The sequence below is a fragment of the Microcebus murinus genome, chromosome 16, assembly GCF_040939455.1.
Source record: "Microcebus murinus isolate Inina chromosome 16, M.murinus_Inina_mat1.0, whole genome shotgun sequence".
Taxonomy (NCBI): domain Eukaryota; kingdom Metazoa; phylum Chordata; class Mammalia; order Primates; family Cheirogaleidae; genus Microcebus; species Microcebus murinus.
In genome coordinates this window covers 21,906,254-21,930,002 of record NC_134119.1, presented here as the reverse complement: position 1 = coordinate 21,930,002, position 23,749 = coordinate 21,906,254, and the positions used below count along the sequence as shown (strand labels likewise).

The 23,749-nt window shown below is 37.4% G+C and overlaps 1 protein-coding gene across 4 annotated transcripts in view; it reads left to right on the top strand.

Annotated features, from left to right (window-relative positions):
* The window catches only part of PLCB4 (phospholipase C beta 4), a 360,059-nt gene that overhangs the window by 546 nt on the left and 335,764 nt on the right, over positions 1–23,749 (top strand). The window lies entirely within an intron of this gene.

Below are 23,749 nucleotides of genomic sequence, written 5' to 3'. Positions count from 1 at the left end.
CCTGTGGGGCTTGTTTGCTTTCCGCGGGTGCGTCCCGGACGCGCGCGCGCGCTCCCGGATGCCCAGCGGGGACCCGGTGCAGGTGCCGGGTGCGAGGCGCCCTGTGCGCGCGGGAGGCAGGGGACCCAGCCGCCACCCCCCTTCCCCTGTAGTCATCGCCTACTGGGTTTCCTCAGACTCTCTCCAGACGTTCACCGCTTCTGGGCTAGAAATAGCTCGGCTCGACGTGTATATGATTATTTTGGTTGGAAATAGTTGGCACTGTGCAACGCATGTAAATGTGTGTGCGTTGGAGCTTCTTGCCTCTTCTGTGGAAATCATAGGCATGATTGACCATTTCCACTTAAAACAGGCTCAGCACTCGTTGGGGGCAGTGTTCCGGCCTCCTAAAAGAATAAAAATGAAGGAGAGAATTTTAAAGTTGCTTTGTCCTTAACCATTTAGACCCTGTCTATATAGTACAGTACTTCTGAGTGTAGACTTTGTTTCTAGACAGTACCGAAGTATGGAAATAAGAAATTCTCCAATTTCTAAGTGTGTCTAAGTGCAACTTTATCTAGAATCATAAAACTGTCACTTTTTTCTAGGGAGAAATGCAAATGCCCATTATATTTCCATAAATATGGATATGTTTGAGAAATGACCCTACTCTTCTAACTTTTTTTGAAAACTCTTCTTCTAGCTATTGTTCTAAAACACGTGTTTGAAATTTAATATTGGCCAAAACATTTATAGAAGGTCGTCTTTTTTTTTTAAATCATGAAATGTGATACATGGTGGTCTATAAATTTAAGTTATGGGTGTGTGGAGATAGCTGTTTAATATTTCTGTTTGGTTGGCAATAATGTCATCTAAACGTAGGCAGCCGTATAACATCTTAAAATGGCATTGAATTTCCCCTTTAAAGAGAAATCAGATTCATAAAGTAAACATGACCAGGAGCAACTGGTGACTTTACCTAGGCATTCTCTGAGGTGGTTAAGAAAGTATCTGAAGAACTGTGCTTTTCAGAATAGAAAAATTGTGTGTGTGTGTGTAAAATTTTAACTTTATCCTTTTAGTGTTTTCAGATTGTTAGTTTCAAAAATGTGTGGTTGCAATGAGAACCTAATGTTTTATATTACATACAGAAGACCAAAAATCTAGCTCAGCAGGGTTATGTGGTGTAATCCCTGTGTTATGTAATCTAGAATGCTGTGTTTTTCATAGGACAGCTTTACATATTTTTCAGCTAGCGTATTGATCTGTTATGTCATCTTCCTTTTGAACTGTAGAAGTTTAAATAAATGATTGCCATCTTGGGAGAACACCTGTTTTCATAAAAATTCACTTTTTAAATGGCAAAGCATTTTTTATTGGCATTTTTATATACATGCGACTTTTGCTGCCACAGCTAGTAACATATCATAACACATCGAAAGGTACCATGTATTAGATTGCTGATTATACTTCCCTCCAACTATATTATTACTCAACCATCAGAACTTAGTTTTGATGATATCACTACCCAGCTCTGAATTAATCACTCATGAAAATGCTGTTCTACAACTGTCAAAACAGAATTTCTAAGACTCCATTTGATCACTGGGTGCACATTTACATCTGTCGGAATAATTCTACCTTTATTTTGCAAATGCACACCCACGCAGAAAGCTTTGTTCTAAAATATTCTTTTGGAAGTTTTATATTTGTGTGCCTGAAAATGTGAATGATGTTAAACTACTTACATGCCCTGGAATCCTGAGACGGTGTGTTTTTGCCTTGTGAGAGAAATGTGAAAGCTTAAAAAGTGTTAAGGGTTACCAGAAAGCTTTTGCAGAAATGGATTTTTTAAACCTTTATCATCTCTGAACTATTTCACCTATAACAGAGACCGGTCACTGCTGGAAGCGCTGCTAGCTTATCTTTCCCAAGAACATAACCAATTGTTTTTGGATTAATGTATACTTCTGATTTTGACAGCATGGGACAGTTATATTTGGCAATCCCTATGAACATGATATTTTTCCATGATACCACTAAATCCATTTTAGGGTTTGATTTATTAAGAATTGAAATGGTGACTAAGTGCTTGCCTGGTAAATTGAGGTGAAATTGAGTTTCAATGCTGCTAAGCTGTTTTCCTTGTATCAGTTATATTGGCATGCTAATTTGCGAAAGGATGTGATATAAGTGAAGTTAGTTTCTGAGTTCAGTGTTTGTATTTCTATCCCTAGTTTTTCAGATGTAACTGGCAAACTCAAATAATGGAATCAATGAACAATTTTTGCAGATTATTAAAAAAATGTATTAGTAATTAACTGCCAAATTTAAATTTTAAAATCCTATATTGAGAGTAAATTGTATCCTTTTGGACCAGAGCACTTAGGTAATACAGTCACGGGTAAGAAAGATTATGTATTTGTCATGTTCTCTACCAATGCCCTTAATAGTGAACTCAAATATTTTTTGGGAAGTAGAAATTTTCTTTGAAACTTGAAATCATTTAGCAGAATGTGACTGAATTATTGTTTGTGATCTCTTAAAAAGTAAGAGTGAAACAGCATGTTTGTTAGCACTGATGACCCAGGTTTTTAATAAACTGTCTATTACAGTCAGTCTCTGTGAAACCAAGAACTTCTGCGTTTGATATGCAGAATGAGGTCAAGGACTAATGGAGACATTTTAATGATCACAGTTGGTATTTCATGTCCAGACTGAAGTTTCTAAAATAGTTGCTTTTCACCTTGTAATATATGAAATTGTAGGCCATATTAGTGACTGTCAAACAGACTTATCCCCTATTGAGAAATAAATAAAACTTTTTATCACTGATGGGTGGCAGCAGTGACTTTCTATGGTTTTGCTCTTAGTGTTCAGATGTTAACTGTGTTTGAAAGGTCACTGCTTAATTCTCGGTGCTCTCCATTCCACATTTTCCTATTTCCCAATCATATTGGAGAAATAGAATAACCTTGTATAGGTCTTTCTTGCCTTCCTTAGTATTTGTTTTTCTTATTAATAGTTTTCCTTTTGATAAAGCCTCACCCTTTAAAGTAGAAATGCTTTAATCAAGTAGTAATATTACTTATCTAGTTATGCCATAGAATGATATAAAGGTTTTGCAAGTTCCTAGGCTGTGATTCTTCAGCTAACCAAATACCAACATGGATTTACTTCACCCCCAGTGGAAGTAGACCAGGGTGTGTTGATGAATTACTTAGTGAATGAATGAGAAGTTTGCATTGTCTTCGTTGGAATTAAGCCTGCTTTCAAAATATCACCCCAGAATGACTTTTATTTGCAAGGTCCATTTCACTCAGTTGCAACAATCACTCCTAAACCCCACTTTCTAAGAGTCTGGCTGGAAACTTGTGTCTTTGTATGGTTTTCCTATGCTGAAGGTGTAACCCGAGTTTCTAGAGGAGATGAAAGTAATAATGTCCCACCTTTCAAATCTCAACAAGGAGCTCCTTATGTTCCAGAGAATGAATGACCAGCAGAGTTTTTATTTTCCCTGTGTGAACTCCATCTAATTTTTCTTTCCTTTACTTTATGGAATCAAAATAGTTGAAAGGGACGTAGATCAGAGAAAGGTTTTTCTCTGAACACCTCTCTCACCTACTACTTATAAAGCCTTCAATGTGAATGTCACACACCATGTGACCCCAAGATATTGTTATCTTCTCCCCTTGATTGGGAGTCTCCTTCACAGCTCAAAGGATTTCGTGATCTTTTGGGGTGCCCAGGGTTGGGAAATTCCATCTCCAGCTACCGAAACACCATTGGGCCAGGCAAGTCATTGCTTTAAGATACATTGCCCTCCTAAAGCATTCTTTTCCTCCTGAACAATTTAAGGATGTTTTTGGCTCTCTAACATTAATGAATTGAAGTAGCTAGCCATTTCCTCAGAAACAGGAAGAAAAAAGTATTTCAAATGAATTAATTGTAAGCAGCTCATCAAGAGGGAAGCGATCACAGACCACTGAGTTTACATTTGACATCTCCCCTTCTTTCTTTCAGAACGGGAGTTCTACACCTTAGGTCCACCCCATCAAGGTGTGTGGATGCAATTTGGTGGGTCCATAAATGCAGCCGGCAAATGAATTACAACTTTATTTCACTTCCAAGTGATAATGAGGGCAAGTGTTAGAGCCACTGCTACACCTTGACAATTAATGGGTTGAAAAGAAGTACATATATTGCTATGCATGTCTATTTAAAAAAACATTATTTTGATAAGTATTTTCCAATATGACTGCTTTCCATTGTTCTTTAAGTATTTAATTTTACGCATTTAAAAATGTTATGCTGAGAAGGGTCTCCAGGATTCACCAGATTGCAGAAGGCATCCATGACCCACACAAGGTGAGGGAACATCTGCTCTGGAAATGCTTCCTCTCAGAGGCAGCTAGGTGGGTGGATGTGTGTTTTCACTGCAGGTTTGCTTTTAGCAATGTAACGTTGTCTCGGCCTTCAGGCATTGGAATCAGGCATACCGGAGCTCAAATCCTGATGGATCTCCTGCATTAGCTAGCTGTGTGATGCTGGGCATCCACTTTAAGCCTCACTTGCTCCATCTGTAAAATGAGAAGAATAATCCTATAGGGCAAAAGTGCCTGACACTGCACTATGAATCACAACGCAGGGTACTAACTGTGTTACTGCTGCTTCTACAGCAGCTACTGCCCCTCCTCCTAATACTAAGTCCAGAATCACTGCTCATGCCTCTTGTTCTCCTTCATAGAGGCAGATGGCATTGAACTATCCATACAGAGCAGGCTGAGAAAATTCCTATAAAACTTATAAGAGACTTTGCTCTGCCACCCTGCAAGGACAGAAAGTTCCAGTCACCCCACAGGGCCACCATGAAGTGCCAGATTGTCCTTTGGACTCACCTAGCCCAGAGACTGCATTTGGGCAGAGGGACCTAACATTACCTCAGCCCTAACAGCCTCAGAATTCTGTGACTGTGAGGTTTTGAAATACAACTCAGTGAACCAGATGCTATCCCCAGGATATCTGTGTCTCCCAGCTAGGCTTTTAAAAAGACTATATTAAGCTTTTTAGGCCTGGTAGGAGAGAGGCATCCATTAGAAGAATTTGGGGATCTCTGATATTTAGGGGAAGACATCCTGGGCTCTTGTGTTTCCAGGGAGCTTCAGTGGGAGCACTCATCTCTCCATTTAAATAGTAATAACAACAAAACAAAACAAAGCAGCAGACATTTGTTGAGCACTTAAAATGTGCTCCTTCATTTAATCCTTCCAGCAGCCTTTTTGGGTGGGTACTAATAGTATCTCCAGTTTATGTCTGGGGAAACTGAGACTAAGAGAGGTTAAGTTAATCACTCCAGGGAGTTAGAGTTGGGATTGAAACACAGGTAAGCTGACACCAGAATGCCACCTTCTAACCACCGTACTGTGTTGCCTGCCATTAAGATGGTACATGCTATAGAAAGGTTGTTATGATAAAAACTTTCGTGACAATTATTTTAAGTGACTGGGCTGAGATGTGACAGATCAGCTTCCGGCAACCCTGCCGTGAACATGGAATTGAAATAGGAAGTTGAGGATAAGGCCAGGGGACCTCATCTAATTCTAGGTGCCTTTGTTTCTGCAGCTGCATGGGCCAGAAGTCTGAGATAGGGAGGTTATATATGCTACTCGGGAGTAACCTAATAAAAAAGGTTTCGGTGTTCTGGAGGGCCAGTTTTGACCTGGCGAAGTTCCTCATGGTTTCAGTGAAGATGTTGTGTACTCTGATTCCTCCAAGGTCCAAGTAAGTGACATGCCAGGGTGTGACTGACCAGGTGTCTGAGACCTTAGAGAGTAGTGAGGCTTGCAGCCTTCCCAGAGCCCAGTTCTGCCCCTTCCCGGGAGCAGCTGCCATGCTCGTCTGACAGATTTCTGCCAGCTTGGCCTGGGCCGCGGGGTTGCCAGTGGCTCCACATTTCCCAGAGAAGCATGAAATCCAGATTTATTTGAGTCTCAAATCTCCTCGTTTTAAAATGTTTGGAAATAATTAAAATAAAAACAAATGTATCAGCCCATGGTGTGGCCAAACAAGATGCTTTGTGGAACTAATTCGGCCCAAGAGCTCCCATGTTGAGCCTTTTGTCAATTGTAAGGGCTTGGAAACACCATGTACTGGAAAATGAGAAAATATCAGTCGTTTTGTTTTGCTTTTTTTTTTTTTTGCTGTAAAATTTCTTAGAAAGGTTGTTACAGCTATGTATTAATATTTCCAGTGTGCATAAATTTCGGGTTCTGAATTTCTGCCTGTTCTTTCTCTCCCTGTCCCCCATTTTACCAAGATGTTAGCTAGTATACAGAGTTGAGGGAGGCAGGAAGTGGTTTTCTCTCCCATTTCATCCCATTTCATGGTGCTCTTTTAAAAATAAGAACACCTAAGTGTTGGGAAATGAATGGGTGACTTCATTTATGGAGACATGGAGGTTGTCTTGCTTGCACGTCACTGATTTGAACTCTAACCGGTCATAAGATGTCTCTCCTGCTGTTTGGTAGTAGCTATATTTGTCCTGAACATATAGAATGTAGATCGGTTTCTGCAGGTTAGCATGTTAAGGCACAATCCATTTCACGGCCCTCATTTTCCTTTTCACTCTTAAACGAGAGACCACAGTGATTCAAAGGAAAGGGCAGTTCCTTTGGGATGGGTTTCTCTCCTGTCTGCTGAGGCACTATCATTGGACAAATCACAAAAACCCTTTCTGGGATTTCTTTTAATCTTTTTTCATTGGTTTTAAAAATGATGTAAGTGACACATTAATATGTTGAAATGATAATGCAGAAATATAGAAACAAAATGTAAAGTACCCTTTTGCACCTAAACCCATTCCCAGATATAACCATAGGCAAGGCAACAGTTTAGAGTGTTTCTTTCCTCTCCATTTTCTATTCATTTACATATATAAGTACATATACATGTCTTTTTCTTATATAAACTGGATCATACTGTGTACATTTTTTTGTGACTTACTTTTGTTTACTTTAACTGTACATCATGGAGATCTTTCCATGCAAGTATACTAGTTATCTTGTTCTTTCTAATATTGCATAAAATTTAGTAGTATGGATGTATCATAATTTATTTAACTATTCTTCTGTTTTTCACTATTGCAAACTGAAAGACTGAAGATTTTTGTTCGTAGGTCTTTGTGCACATGTAAGAATTCTTTTGTGGCTAAATTCCTAGAAATAGAACCATTTGGTCAAGAGGGTATGCAAGTTTTACATTTTGACAGGGCACTGCTGAATTGCCTTGAAAAAGAGTCCACATGAATCTGTATCTCGTTGAACCTCAAATTATGCAGCTGAATATATTCTCTAATTAAAGCATGCCCCACATTGTGAACATCGCTTTACTAATTCGGTTAGATTTCAGATATATACAATGTATTAGGGAATGACTTTAGAAATAGCCTATATCCTTAAAATTCCTTAAAAATATAATACTTAATTAAAAAGAATTTACCAGTTAAGGGGATAATATAAAAACTTTTTAATAAAAAGATACCTTATAGAATCAGAGGGTTGAAAATTTGTTTTCTGATCAGTTTGGCTAGCTGTGGAACTCTAGACACCTCCCAGCAGGAACATGTCATAAATGCCCTTGGATTTGTGGTCAGAGAAGTGAGGTTTTGCACAGCCAACACCGAGAAGCCAGAGGTTGATATTGAGCTGGGAAGATTAAGTTAATTTCATTGCTAAAAATCCTATCCAGGTATATTTGTAGCTTTAGACTTTCAAATACTTAATTATTTAAGAATCTCTTTTACCTTCTATAATACTTAGAGAATTAGAAAATTCAGAGATAATGCTATTTTATTGAGTTTTATTTAATAAATACCTGAAGTTAATTTCTGTGATTTTAAGAATTAGAAAATTCAGAGATAATGCTATTTCATTCAGTTTTATTTAATAGATACCTGAAATTAATTTCCATGATTTTTAGAAATATAGGCAAAGGACTATATAAATTGGAAACTATTCCATATTTTCATATAGAGAGATGTTGGGAAAAGTACTACAGAAAATATAGGTCACTAATTCCCAACTTTTTTCGGAAGTGATGACTTTGATAACTGTAATTATTATCAATAATATGAAGTGAATTATTAGTTAATTTTCAGAAATTTACAACATCCCCCGAAAGACTTGGCATCACCTTAAAGTATCGCCATATCAGGGTTAGTAATCTTGATGTGCCATGGCAAAAAGATGAAATGTTTCTGTCTTCCAGAGATAGATTCAGTACTTTCATCTGTTTCTCCAGATCCATTTTTAAGACAAATTCTGGTTAGGTTGGCAGTGACATTCAGATTCTGATTGTATGCCTTCTGCATGTTTATTTTTACAGCACACTGTGAATTGTAGAAATATGGTAGGACTCAATCATTATTTCCTTGGCATTGAAACCTTGCACATTCAAGAAAGTCTGTGCTAGATATTGCTCAAGGAAATGTTATAGTGTTTCACAGTTTTCAGACAATTTCCATTGGTAATGTCTGAAAGCACAATGGAGGACACCACCTGGTCACTTTTTCAATCTGTGTCATTCCAGGCCCTGCCAGGGAGCAGATGGCAGGTGTAAACCAAGTCCTCTGAGGAGGGCCTTAATAAAGGGACCCTTTAGAGGGAGTGGACAACTGGAGGGAACACACCAGGGGAGTGCTAAAGGGGGACCTAGCAACCATGGGGAACTGTTCCTACTCCAAGGGAAGGGGCAAGAAGGGTTGTCTGGCAAGTGCTGTGTCCCTTTGTAGAGGACACCTGGAATATCCCTGCAGGAAAACAGCAGGGGCACCTTGCTCTCTGCCTGCCCCCAGACTCTGACTGATGCGTTCCATTAGCTGAACCCAGACAGAAGCCAGAGGGCAAGAGAGAGGGGGTGAGGGTGGAAAGGGTTGGCAAAGGGTCTGGGGAGGCAAGTGGCAGACCCCCCTCCCTCCTGCACTTGTCCTCCTAGAGCAGAGGCTTGCACAGGTGAGAGGTCAGGCCAGGGTAGAAAGCCTATGGTCTGGTTTTGTGGGCAAAGAATGTAAAACTGCAGCTACAATGAATAAATTTCAATTGAAGTTGGGAATATTCCACAGTGCCACATAGCTGGTATCAGTAAGATTTGTGGCGGGCCTTAGGGTAACATGTTTTTATTTTTTGGGTAAACTTTTACTTTCATTAGGGATGGATTGTACTTCTTAGGAGTGCATAGAATGGGAAACTTTATGTATTTATCTGATGAACCAAAAATGTAGGCTTATAGATAGGAAAGACAGAAGGGAGTCATAAAGTCTGTCAACATGGACTTGGATACCTAATATATAATTCCTTTGCTCTTAATATTTTATGAAAATATTTTATTTAAAATGTCAGGTACCTGGGGGAAGAGACTAGGAGGAAATTAAGGTTATTAACAGTAATTTTCCTTCAAAGAAGTCAATTTAACTGAATCATTAGCATCACTGAGTAGAAACGAACAAGCTGTATTTTCACATTTGTTCAGCATGGCAGTAAGACTTGGAGATTTCAGGTTCATTTATTCTCTCATTTTCTTGGCCCTGTTGTTTGAAAAGGTGGAGACTGCTCTGTTTGGTTTGTGTACTTGTCCTGAATGAACAAGCAATGAAACTTGATTAGAATCATAAAATCATACTGCTGGAAGGAACATCAGAGTTCATTTCTTCTTACTTCCAAATTTTATGGCATAAGAAACCAAGATACTAGCCATTAGCAGCTGCTGTCGTGCAGGTTTTTGGAGTTGGTTAATCTGGGGGAAGTCATATCACCTCTCCAACGGGAAGGAATTGCACTAGATTAATTCATTTTTGCTATTACCCTTATAGACTCCCAAAGTCCCCAATTCCAAGGGCTTACTTGTCCATTGCACACTATTTCCATATATTAGAGGCAGAGCTTCATGAATACCTTTTCCATCACCCACTCCTTAAAGTGGTATTCTCTGGAGGGCTGTGTTGCTTTTGACTTTTCACTCCATAAACTCTGTGTGAAATAACATTAATTTCTACCATTTTTAGAACTATTCATTAAAGACTCCTCTATCCCTGACCTCTTGTCTGAGCTCCAGATATATCCTGTTGCCTGCTAGAGGTCTTGACATTGAAGTCCATTGGGTACTTTCAAATCAAAATGTCCAAATAATAGCCTTCCACTTCACTCCAAACCTGTGTCTCATCCCAAGTTCTAAATCTTCATGAAACAAGTCAGACATCTGTTGAGTCTACCCCATTAATATCTCTCATTTTTGTTCCATTTTCTCCATTGTTACTTCCACTGCCTAAATTTATGTCCTCATCATTTCATGCCTTGATTATTCCGAGAACCTTTCAGTCAGTCTCCTTATGCTCTTTCTTTCCCATTCATGCCATCATTCGCATGCATTCTATTGGCTATTGAGTGAGTGTCAGGTACTCTAACAGTGAGCTCTTGCTTTCAGGGGTTTACAGTTTACTGGAGGAGACAGACAAATAAACAGCTACTTTATAAGTTTACATCTTTGCCCCTTGACTCCATTCTTCACACTCAGCTAAAGTAATTTGCACAAAACAAATCTTATTATAGCATTACCTCTAAAATACTTCAACAGCTCCCTATTGCTTTCAGGATTAATTTTGTTTCCTTAATTTGCCAAATGCAAGCCATCTATGGCCTGACCTCTAAAATGAAGTTTTAGCTCCTTTATTTGCATCACCTATGCCATGCTAGCTATATTGAAATCCAGGAGCATAAAGGCTATGGCCACTGTGCCTTTGCTGACTTTGCACTCAATCCCCTTCTTTAACTGGCTAATCCTACAGGCCTTCGTAGACCCTACACAGTTGTTGTCTTCTCCACAAAGCCTTCCTTGATTTCAACTCCAGTTCAGGTTGGGTGCCCCTCTTGAGTCCTTCTGTTGAGAGGTTTGCAAATTTTAGCCACAGCATGGCTTTCTAGGAGTATGGAACAATCTGATGCATATTAATGACTAAGTAAATGTCTCTTAAATGAATGAATGAATACTATTATTGCCAAATCTGCAGATTGGGCAAATTAGGAAAGTAATCTGATGGATAAACAAAAGAGGGGCCATGTTTAATAAACTGAAGCCATCTATAGACTTACGACAGAGGAAAGAAGTATTCCAGGATTATTTACATGGGTCACAAAAAGTAGCAGAATGATCAATTTGGAAAGATGATCAGTAATTTGAAAATTTTATATTTATTTCTGATAACAGAAATCCTGATCTTAGAATATATTATTGTAGTAGATCTGGAAGAGACATTTCCTTGAAGATAATTTGTCATTTATTCCTGGTGGGCATACACTTACATTGTTTTTCCTATGAGTTCGATTTTAATCAAGTTATGCTTATTTTTCTTATAGTGTGTTATAACCCTGAATCAAAGAAATTTCCTTACTTCAAATTTGGCTGGAAATTTAGGGGAGAAAAGCATTTATTTAATCAGATTGTTTTATTAAGTGAGACGCTTGGTAATCTAAAATGCTTTGTATTATTTTCTTGTAGCATTTTATTTTTAAGATGACCTGGGAATACATCAGTGTCAAATAGAGAAAGCAAGAAAGCTATTAATTAATTGAAAGGAAATATTCTGCTGAATATTGTTTTTGAAAGAGCATCTTTTATAGTTACAAAATCAGGAGGGAGCATTTTATTCACAGCGGTTTGAATCTTGTGAAAAGAGTGGCTTTGACTGTCTTAACCAGGGCCCCCTCCCCAAGCCTAGGGCATTAATAGGGTTTAAGAGGTTTCTTCTTTGCAATTGGCATCTTTTTAATGTTGCAGATTTCTTTTAGCTTTGTGTTGAAAAAGTGCTGGCTAAGTATGTTAATTATTAGATATATCATTATTCAAATTTCAATGGAGACAACATTTAGGAGGATTATAGTTTAGTTATTGCAGCTGCTCAGAAAATACTTCACAATAGCACTTGGAAATACAGATAGAGAATATTTCCTTTTATTTAGAACATTTTTGGACCTGTGAGGCCCTTTGAGAATCCTGAGCCTGGCCTCATTCTGTCCATTTTTCATTCTCTTTGAAAGAATTTCAAAGTAACTGGTTAAAGTTCCTCTCCAAATGTCATAAGTAACATACAGGGATTTCTTGTGCAGGTACCAAAGGGGAAGGAGGACATTTGAAAGCACAGATGATTTGGGTATTAATCCGTATCCTGACAATGACTCTGCTAGAATCAGATGCCCTGAACCATTCTGTTACATGTTAATTTTCATTTTCTCGGCTTGAATTTTATAAATGTGGCAGACCAACAGGTTTTGCATAAAGATTGATAACCAGGAGGAATCTACTCTTTGATTAAGAGCAGCAGATGCCTTTTGAAAACCTTCTGGAAGTGGGCCACTTTCTGCCAAACCACGGTGCTCCCAGCTTTGTTGGAAAGCTGAAGGAGATAATTACCTGGAAGATATACCTCATTTGTCAACAGGGTTTTTTGGTTGAGCACATCTTGACAGAAATCCCTGTCCATTTCCTCTTAGAGGTGAGAGCAGCCTTTTTACTGCAGAAGGACTATGACGCAGTGAACACATGTACTAGTCAGTTACTGCTTCTTACCCTCACACAAGGTGTGAGATCCTCAGAAAGGAAGTTTCTATCTCTTTCTTTCTAACACACAAACCCACACGAGCATGAATGACAGTTGCAGACTGCAGGTGCTTGAGCCATGCCATGGGATAGGACACATGAAAAGCCACGTTATAAAGAAATGGAGTCAGTTCTTTGATATTTTTGAGGCTTTACAGGTGGCTTTGTAATATATTAGAATGTTAAGATTTCCCAGGATACTTTACGACCAGGCCAAGAACCCAGCATCTGTTATACGCAAGCAGTATGCCTTGGGCTTTGCAAAAATGTACCTTATTTCATTCTCTCAGCAATTCTTCAGGTTAGGCATAATTACCACCATTTGATACTGAGAAAACTGAGTGATTAAAGCACTCAACTCAGGGTCACACGGTTTGATCAGTGGTACAGACAGGCTTCAAAATAGCATTGAGCTGGATCTGTATGGCTGCACCTATGGTTGTACGGGCACAGGGGAAAGGCCACGTGAGGAGGACGCGGTGAGAAGGCGGCAGTCTTCAAGCCAAGGAGAGAGGTTCAGGAGAGACCAAGCTTGCTGGCGCCTTGATCTTAGACTTCCAGCCTCCAGAACTGTGAGGAAACACATCTCTGTTGTTGAAGCCACCTCAGTCTGTGGGATTTTAGCTTGGCAGTCCTAGAAATCTAAGACAGTGGGGCTTCTTTTACATGCAGCTGAAAGCAGTCCTACTGATAAAGAAACCACAACAAGGAAAAGTATTACAGACCAAAGTAACATAAATGATTTTAATGATGAGTTCTTTTGTTTCTTTCTTTTTTTTTTTTATGAATGCTGTTTCCATAGCAGTTATGACCTTATACTTTACTTTTTATGTTTATTTGTCTAACTTTCAGTTCCCTGCCCCTACATATATTCTCTCTCTCTCTCTCTCTCTCAGCTCCCTCAGTCTCAGGTTCTCTCTCTCTGTTTTTTTAAGTTGGAGTTGCTGTTTTAAGGTTGCCTATTTGTTTCCTCATTCATCTACTACAATATTTAGCATGTATCAGGCACTTTAACCTTGCTTGTTAAATTAAGGGAATGTACTTAGCAATTTAGGAAAACAGAATGGTCAAATTAGACTAATGATAAATAATAAATAAAAATGTGTGCTCTTTATATTGTTTCGAAATAACAGTTTTGGTGTTTGAACACATAGTCCTAATTTCAGAAGATGATTTTTGTCATGAGTTGGCTTAGTTTACAAGGTATTTGTTTTCATTAAGTTTTCCTGAGAGTTAGTTTATAGACAGAGATTAAATAAATCATGTATCTCTTAGTCTGTTTCTTTAGCTATTTATTGATTATTCCTATGTGAGTTTCAGGTACTTCTTTAAGGAGTCTTTGTATTGAAACATTTCCTATGAAATGAGCTTATTTTCCTATAATTAGGAACTTGAATCATTGACTGATTTATAATTTGATACGTATTGTGTACTTACGGAATTTTTCTGCTATCAACCTAAGTCCTGGGGGTAATTTTCTAAAACAAAATAAAAATGATTTGGGCCTCTTTTTTTCCCCTTAAAATATTAACAGTAATCCAAGAAATTGTTAATTTCTCTTTGGCGAGTGCTTTCTCTTTGTAATATTTTTTGTGCAGAGAATCAATTATCATAAGACTTTCATTAACTGCAGTGTAGTGTTTTGCTTAATTTGGTGCCCGTCAGGAAAAAAAAAACAGCGTAATTGAAGTGTTATGAGTGAGTTATTTTATTTATTAATTCCAATGTAAATTTATCACTGATTTGGAAATAAAGTATTTGTGGAATTGGGGTTATAGAACAGGGAACATACCTGCTGAGTGATTTATATTCAGGATATTTTGAATATAAAGATTGGATATATAGATTGAATATAAAGATATTTTGAATAGAAAGCATTACATTGATATGCTTTAAATGACAAATGAATAAGTTTATTTATCTTTTTCATAATATTAATTTGAATGAGCTTTTTAAGCAGTACAGTGCTATTTTATTAGTTAAATCATTTAGAAATTTGCCTGTGTAGGTATGATATAGTTTGTTTAAAACATTCTACTCCAAATCTGACATAGTTACACCACAGAATGGGGTCAAGTAATAAGATGTCTGGACTCGTTTATGTATGTGCATGAAATTTCAGCAATTCACATAAGCTGACATGGTCATTTGGGTTTATTTGAATAAATTAATTGTGAGATGTTTAGCTTTTTCAAGTGGTCATAACTCATTCTCAATTTTTAAATTAAATTTGTATAGTACTTAGCACATAGTAGGTTCTTCAGTGTGTCCTAAAATTAATATTTAAGATGAGAACAGTGGCCACATGTTGTTATTCTACTTTCTCCCTTATTTCATGGTTTTGTATATCCTATTTTGGATTTGTAATGCATTCTGCTGTTTCTAAAATTGGTATCTAAGCAATGCATTTTTTAACATTAATTATCAAGTTTTGTCTTACTCTTAAATTCCATGTGGTTATGTAAGGCAGTTTAAATGGGCATTATCTACCTTGCTGACACCTACTTTCCTGGGTCTAAAATATATTAACCTTGACTGTAACCTTGACATTTAGGATAGTTCACTAGGCTCTGAAAAGTTAAAGCCCACTGTCTGATTATAAATGCCTGTTTGTATAACATCCTCAATTACATAATAAAAATAATTCAGAAAATTGTCAAGATACTTGAACATTTTATACAAGGATTGGTTTTAGACAGCACAGACTTACCCATGGGAAATGGTTTATTTTCTGAAGAATTTTTCACCAAACTGAAGACTGGGCATACAGTCCTGAGGATATGATGACTCTTTGGTTATTATAACCACAAAACACAGGAATGGTTATTTCCTCCTTTGAACAAAATGGTATGTTTAAACTTTTTTTTTTTTTTTTTTGAGGGATGTTTTAAAATGTGTTCGTTGTGTGACTCAGTTTGGAATATAAGAGGTATTATGAATTAAATTATTGAAATGTTTACCCTGTCTGCTTCATTCACTTTGACCGTACGACCTCATAACGAATGAGGCAGAGCCATCAGGACAAGAAAAAGTGATCTTCTGAAACTCATTACCTAGATGGAAAAGACTATATGTTTCCATGGAAAAGGATTCCACATAGAAAATACCTTTTAAAAGTTACTCTCAAGTGCAGCATTGGTGAATAGGGAAAGAAACGAATGATTTTCAATGTCTTGTAAAGGTCAGGAACTCCTTCAGGCACTCTGATTTGGGAGGAAGTTGAGCAAAATGTATTATGTGTATTGTGGGATCCTGCTTTGCCACTCACAAGCCAAGCGACCTTGGACAAGTAATTGACCTCTTCCTCCTCATGATCATTTTTTGCATCCGTCTTGTGAGATAGGTGGTGATATCCTCATTCTACAGATGAGGAAGCTGAGGCTCATTTAAGTAATTTGTTCAGGGCCACATAACTAGAACACTGTAGAACTTGAATCTGGAGTCAGTCCTTACTCAATATCCCACCCTCTTCCTCCCCTTCCATGTGGCCTTCTCCTCCAAGGCTGTCTTGTCCTAGCTACCTAGTTGATGGTTTCAACCAAATAGGCTTGTAGCTTTCATGTTGAATGAGCTCAGAATCAGGGCACAGAGGATACCAGAAAGGCTCTGAGAGAAGTGACTAATAGCTGGCCATTGTCGTAGATGACTGTGTATCCTTGAGCAAGTCACCTCACCTCACCTCACCTGTCTCAGTTGCCTTATCTCGTAAGGGCTTAGGCTTATGGAACTCTTTCCACATTTACCCTTTTATCATCATGAAGTATTCCTCTTTGTCTCTGGTAACACTGTGTTAAAGTCTGTGTTGTCCTATTACTATAGCCAGTTCAGCTTTCTTTTGCTTACTGTTTGCATGGTATAACTTCTTTTATTGTTCCAAACTATTTGCTTTTCTATTTAAAGCATGCCTCTTAGCCAGGTGTCGCAGTGTGCACCTTACAGGCCCAGTGACTCCGGAGACTGGGGCAGGAGGATTGCTTGAGCCCAGGAGTTAGAGGTTACAGTGAGCTATGATCATGCCACTGTGCACCAGCCTGGGTGACAAGTGAGAACTTGTCACTAACTATACATCTATCTATCTATATATTTATTTATATGTAAAGTGTGTCTCTTTATAGAGAACATATAGTTGATCCTTTTTAAAAAATGCCATTCTGAGAGTTTTTGCCATTTGGTTGGAGTGTTTAGTCCATTTACATTTAAAGTAGTTGTTGATATATTTAACAGTTGTGTTCTGTAAAGTTTTATGGGGTATATTAAATTTGCACTTTGATTTTCTGTGTCTTCTCAGTTGTCTTTCAGACTTTATGAAGAAACAGTCTTATGTAGGTTGGATACGTATTATAACTGGTTTGTTGAATGGGTCACATTTAGAAAGACACAAACAGAACATATCTTTATTCTTCTCTCTACTTTGGATGATAATTTTGGCAGATCCTGTAGCTTTTGAGTCATTCTAAAGTATTGGAACAACCTCATTTTCAAATACTAGAAAAATGTAGTACAATGTTAATCAAAACTTCTGTTCTCCCATCCAGTTTATAGCTTCACCCCTTTTCCATCCTCAGGGCTAAGCTGGGGCTTAGTGATCAGCAGTAAGGAAGGTAGGTAATTTCTAGTTTAACTGTCCTCTCTGCACCTCCTTCTACCCCATTTCTGATTCTTCCAGAATTGGCAGTTGGGACAATTTTGTTTGTTTTTACTTTTGGCCAGTTCTTTCTCATACACACCCTGCTGGATTCTTTGGAGATCCCTTGCCGAGTCCATTGGCTTCATGCCATTATTTTATGTGGACAGTGCAATCCCTGAGTGACCGACCTTCAGTGGGAACATCACTGTAGTGTCCCTGTGCCCCTGTCTAGGCAGGCTACTTGGCTGGAGACCTTTCAGGATAACTCAAACCTGACTACTACCTTCCGTGGTATTCACTTGGTCCACAGGAAAACTCAGCTTAGTCCCATCAGATCCGAGGCAAAGCCTGTTTCCACTTTTACTGAAGCTCTTTTGTCTCGTTCTGTTATTATTGCAGATGGCAATTAGTCAGGCTTGCGGGCTCCAGCCTCACTCATGTCCCACGGAGTTTCTGCACTGAGGCAAACATCCAGCCCCGGCACAGAATATCAACCTCTCTTGTGGCAGATAGCCCCAGTTTATTGATTGATTGATAGGTCACTTCATCTGAGCTGCTAGAGAGGGAAGGAAAGAAAACTGTTGAAGTTTCTTTGCAGAAGAATCTCCTGCAATGCAAGTGCTTCCCATTCTTGGACTCTGGGTGAAGGGAACTCATCACATTGTCTTTAGCACTGAGATTTTAGCTGAAAATTTGAAACAATAGGAGAATTGTTACTCTACTTATCTTTAGAAGAATTCAGAGATTATTGGCTTGTTAGTAAGTCAATAATCAACACAGTAAGTATCAAACCTGTAGCTACATTTGTAATTTGTGAACTGCCACGCTCTATAATCTTTTCCCTTCACAGTAATGAGAAATAATAAGTACCAAATAAATGCTTAATGAGTCAGCTCATGGTGATTGCAGCATATTGGTCTCTAGGGAAGGTAAGGGTGACCAATATAATAGGAGGAATGAGGTTTCTAATCTGCAACATTCCTTACTGATTTGGTTAGACAATTGGTCACTTAAGTGGAAAAAAATATAATTCTAAACTATTGTTAGCTTAGTCAAACTAGTTGGTCAGGTTGGCTTAGGTAGATAAACTGGATTAACAGGTACCTCTGCTGGAAATCTCTAATGAGTACAGATCATATAGGTAACATCTTTTATATATAGTATATAAATATATGTATATGTCTAGAAGTATATATGTATATTTACATGAGGAATATGCATGTGTACTTCTGTGTGCATATATACCAGTATATACACACATACATATATGTTTTATAGTTCCAGTATTGCTGTCAGAGAAAGAAATGATATGACATAATATAATATAAAAATATATTTTAAGATTTGGCAAACAATGAATAGAACAGATAAAGGAGAATGGTTTGGAACAAGAAACAGGTAATTTTCCTTGATTTTTGGAGTAAATACAGACAAATATAAAATGTACGTATTGGTTTATCAGTTAGCTTATTTTGAAGTCGAAAATAAACTTACAACATTAACTATGATTTTGTACCAGATTCCGTAGGTTACAATATCATAATAAGTCATTTTAAAGTTATAAATTAATTTTGACTAGAGTTAATTACCAGTATATTTAAAAAATATGTCAACATGTAGAATTTATTGTATAAAAGTGCTTTATGTGAATGAAAAGATTATATTTCAGTACTATCTAACATTTTTAAAAACAATTTTAGAGCTTATTAAAGTAATATATGATCATTCTAAAAATACAAAGAAGGAAAAGCATAAAGAAGGCAAAGAGACCCTTAATCTAATCATAATAGGTAAATATTATAGACCAGAGTGAGAATCACCAGATTGTTTTTTGTTTATTGATACATTTTTTTCACGAGTGGTGAAAAATTAGTCTTTTCATGGTTGAACTTCCTTTGATCTATATTTAATCAGCTCACTTATTTTTCTGTTAAAAACTAATAAGAATTCCTTTCACGGCTAGACTTTGTATGTAGGAAGCTGTACTAAGATTGTGTCCAATATAATCAGAAACCTACTAAATATAACTCCTCAAACTTTATTTGTGGACTAGAATTGTGTATAATTTTTTGAGCCTTAGTTGGTAAGAATTACTTTAAGATGCCGAAAAAGAAATAAAGAAAGTGAACTGGTGAATAATAAAGAGGTATTTTGACATTTCAACCCGTATTTTGTTCTAGCCCTGGAATTGCCTATGGCAGTTAATTTAATGTGGACCTCAATATTTCATTTTGTAAATGGGCCAGTGTCTGTCTGAGTGTGGGGTCAAATGCAAAGGGGAATATAAATACCTTTGGCCTATTTTTCAGGGTATACTTTAAGCAAGGTAAGCATTCATAAAGGAGCCCTAGTTTGCTAGAAAGCTTGGAGTTTTGAGTCCGAGATTTAAAAAGAAGTTGTGTACAGAGTTCTACTTTGAATATTGCCAGATACTGTCTTTGTGAAAATATCTTCTTCCTGTTTGTTTATGAAGCCTGTCATTTAAAATCATTGGCCTTTGGTGAAGATTGAACACTTTGAAAAATAACTTTATAGAAGAAACACTGTAAGTGCTGTAGTATTGTTTAATTGAGAATACCATCTGTGTGTGTATGTGTGTGTGTGCACGCGTGCGCACACACCATGGGAAAGTGTTGAAATGGGTTACTAAAAAAAAGGATATGTTTACTTTCTTAAGAGAATTGAGCCATTATTTGGAAAAAGACTCAATATCCTTATACTAAATCATAATTTTTTCCCTAAGATCTATGTATGGAAAATTTTAAAATAATAGATAACTAATAGAAAGAATGAGAAAAAAATGGAAGTATGCTTTATCACCTAATAAAGATCCCAAAACTAGTTGGCTTTTAGCACATTTTTAGTTTCTTTTTTTTTTTTTTTCAAATGGGATAGCTTTCATAATAGAAATGATGACTTAGAAAATATTCTGTGTTGCAAAATTGCTGGAAAGGTTAACTTGCAATGGCAGTGCAAGGAAGCTCATGTTACGCTAATACACTAAGCTCATGTTACGCTAATAACTTTTCATTTGTGTACGCACATCATAAACTGCACATATTGTGTAAAAATAATTACCAAATGTTTCGGGGGTGGAGAGTCTATTCTCCTTGAGAATTTATGGAGTTGTTAAATTAGGTTTCTTTGGAGTCATAACAGTTTATTTCACTAAGATATTTACTGGATAAATATTTTCATGAAGGTTTTCATCAACTTCAAAGAGGTATTATTTATTCAGTGAAAAGTGTTAGGAATCCATGGCAATATGGCAATATGCATTCATTTTTTTTTTCTTTCTACAGATTTTTTTCCCCCTCCTTTATGGTTCAAAGGAATCTAAAATTAAACTACTTCTATCGATCTGATGTGTTATATGCATAGAGGCAGTGGGTTTTATTTTTAAGCTCCTCTAGGGAACAGGATCTTGGTGCCACATCGTGTTTAAACATGGCAGGAGAGCTGTACTGTTTGTGTATACTGAAACTGTATCTATAGACCCATAGGTTTCTTTTCATCATTTCTAGGTTGTACAAGTACATGGTACCTTTTTAAAAAATCTTGCCATGCGTATGTAGAACCTTTGCAAATCCTTACAGCTCTAAGATGAGCTAGAAAAAGTCAGTATCTGGGTCATGCCAAACGACATATGGTTTATGATACGGGCATACAGTATTTGTGTTTGATGTTCCAATGGAACCCCACCTTGCATATGCTTTTGAGGTCTTAGACTGAAAGCTCCTGTGAATGTTCCCTTGGCTAATGTATGTGTGTGGCTTATAAGTAATATTTTAATAAATACTAAAGTGAGAAGCAGCATGGTGTAACAGAAAACTGAGAGCTGACCTTCCTGGGTTTGCATATGAAGTCTTCCTTTCACTAGACAGATGACCTTAGTTGAGCTCCTTAGGGCCCTCTGAACTTATTCTCATCTGAAAGGGGAGACACTAGTGACTAATTGGGGAGCTGTGAAGATTAAATGAAATACTAGGTGTAAAGTGCCTAACATATCACCTGGCTTATAATAGCTGCTTCTTAAGTGTCTTTTCTGTCTGTAGACGTCTGACCATTAAATATGCCATTCTGGGTCAGTTGAACAGTTGATACAACTCATTATTATATTTCCAGAAGTGATACTCACAGATTTTCTTTTTCTGAGGATTGTGTACTTTTTATAAAGTCCCTTGGAACACTAATTTCTATGTGGTTTTGCTCATTCATTTGTTCAGCATTTGTTAGTACTTGTTACATGCCAACTTCCTGAGCTCTAGGGGTTTATGTTGTATCAAGAGAGATTGACAGATAAGAGAGAAATTACTGTAGAATTTCACGTTCCACAGAAGGTGCAGTCCTGAGGCCTTATAGAAGCAGAGTAGCAGCATTTGAATCAGGCTAGCCTTTAAGACCTCAAGAGGTATATCTTATGTTCTTTTCTGTGTTTTAGTGGTGTATTACTTCTGATGTTTAATCCAACCATGCCCCTAAATACTTACTTTTCTTTGTTGAGACATACAGGTTTTGAAGACTATCTTAAATTAGAAGATTCTCCATTTCTTTGGTTATTGGAATAGCATTGCTCTCTTTTTTGTCATCATTCTCTTTTGTGTCCTTCATAGGAGAGTATAGGGGTCCATAGGAGGGCACAGTGTGGCTTGGTAGAGTGATGTGGTCTGTTGTTTCTGATGGTTTTCCTATTCTCCCGTAAGCCTGTTGGCCTTTTCATGTGAGACACCCTCATGTTGACAAGTGGAAACTGTCGATGAGGTCAGCAGTGATGATGTAAGCTGGGCAGGTATATGGAGCATTACAGTTTGTTGAAATAGGAGAAACTTCTGAGAACACAGTCAGGGGAAAAATAAAACTGGTATTTATTAGAATATTTTTGGCTGTGAATTATTAAAAACAGCAGCTTAAACTTACAGAAGTGTGTCACACCTAACATGAAATACAGACTTAGAAATCTAAGCATGTCGGGCAGATGTAGCATCTTGATGATGCCATCAGAGAACCGAGTTCTTTCTGTCTTTCTTTTCACCACTTAAGGTTTGGCTTTTGACTTCACGGTTGTGAGATGGCTCTGTACCTCCCAGCAGCTATTCCCAGGAGAGAGGGAAGGGGATGTGTTTGTATCTTGAGAATGTACTTTCTCAGAGTCGTCTCTTTTGCATGTCATTGGTCAAAACTTTGTCACATGGCTACCCCTATATGCAAGAGAGTCTGGGGAAACAAATCATTTTAGCCTGGCATATTTTTGCCTCCCATAAGAAAGTCAAGGTTATGAATATTGGATAGACAACTAGCTATAATTGTCCTACCTGGGAGTTTTATTTTTATCCCTTCTAATGGCTTTAGTCTTAGATTTCATGATTTGGTGAGTATCAGTTTACTACTTCATTCACTCATTTATTTGACAAATATTTATTAAAATGCATGGGGCCTTATGACATACCATTCCCAATGCAATAAAACTAGACCTCAAAGTATTTGACTGCATGAATGAAGAATATCTAAGTATGGACACAAGCTAATGCAAGTTTCTCTTAGCTCATGTAGTAAATTGTTGGAGCTGTGATTTATTTTCAAATTGAAAACAACTGAATTTTGTTTTGCTGACCTCCATCATGCAGCTTGTTCATAATTATTATCCACACACTCTGTCCTCCGACCCTCATCCTTTCACCAATAAATCTGGAAGCCTGCCTCATAAGGCTGAGTTGCTCTGGTTTTCCCATAATACTCCCTTTTCTAGCTTTTATATGCTTACTCATTAAGTCACACACATTTCCTTTTCAGAGTTTGGCATTGTTTCTTTATTCAAAAGGAAACAGATTTGTTTTAGGCCAGAAAAACTTGAAAAAGAAAATAGAAAACCATGAACTACTTTTTTTTCTTTTTTTTGTTTTTAATCATTGCATCTCATGTTAGGATTCAGCATCGGGTCGTGGTGTGTATTCTGTTCAGAGGGAACCTGAGTTTGTTCTTACACCTGGTTTGTCTTTGATGTAGGCTTAGGCCAGCTTTGCACATGGTCTTCCCATGAACTGTGACATAAATCCTGCCTTTTATGTCCAGGGTCGGGTTTCCAGTAGTGGTGTCTGGCAGGGTCAGTAAGTCAAATTCCGAGGCTGTGAGGATGATTTTACTTGGTGTGTGACTTCCTCTATTTATTGTGAAAGGTGAACTCTAGCCTCACATGACCCCTTTTGTCTCTTTCACATTTTAACAAAATTCAGTGGTTTAATCCATGCAGCACCCATATATTGGCTATTTCTCATAACAGACCACTCAGCTAGCATAAGCAGGTAGAAGATCTGATAGTTTATGTCTGTGGTCCCAAAGCTTGCCATCAGTAAAGGATCTTTTTTTTTTTTTTAATTGTTCCCTCTCCAGTCTCTTATTTAGAAAGATTTTTGCTCATGAAACAGATCACATTGTTATTAATTATAAGTTATTCATTTCCCCAGTTACATTAATCAAAGGTGTACTTAACTGCCAATAATT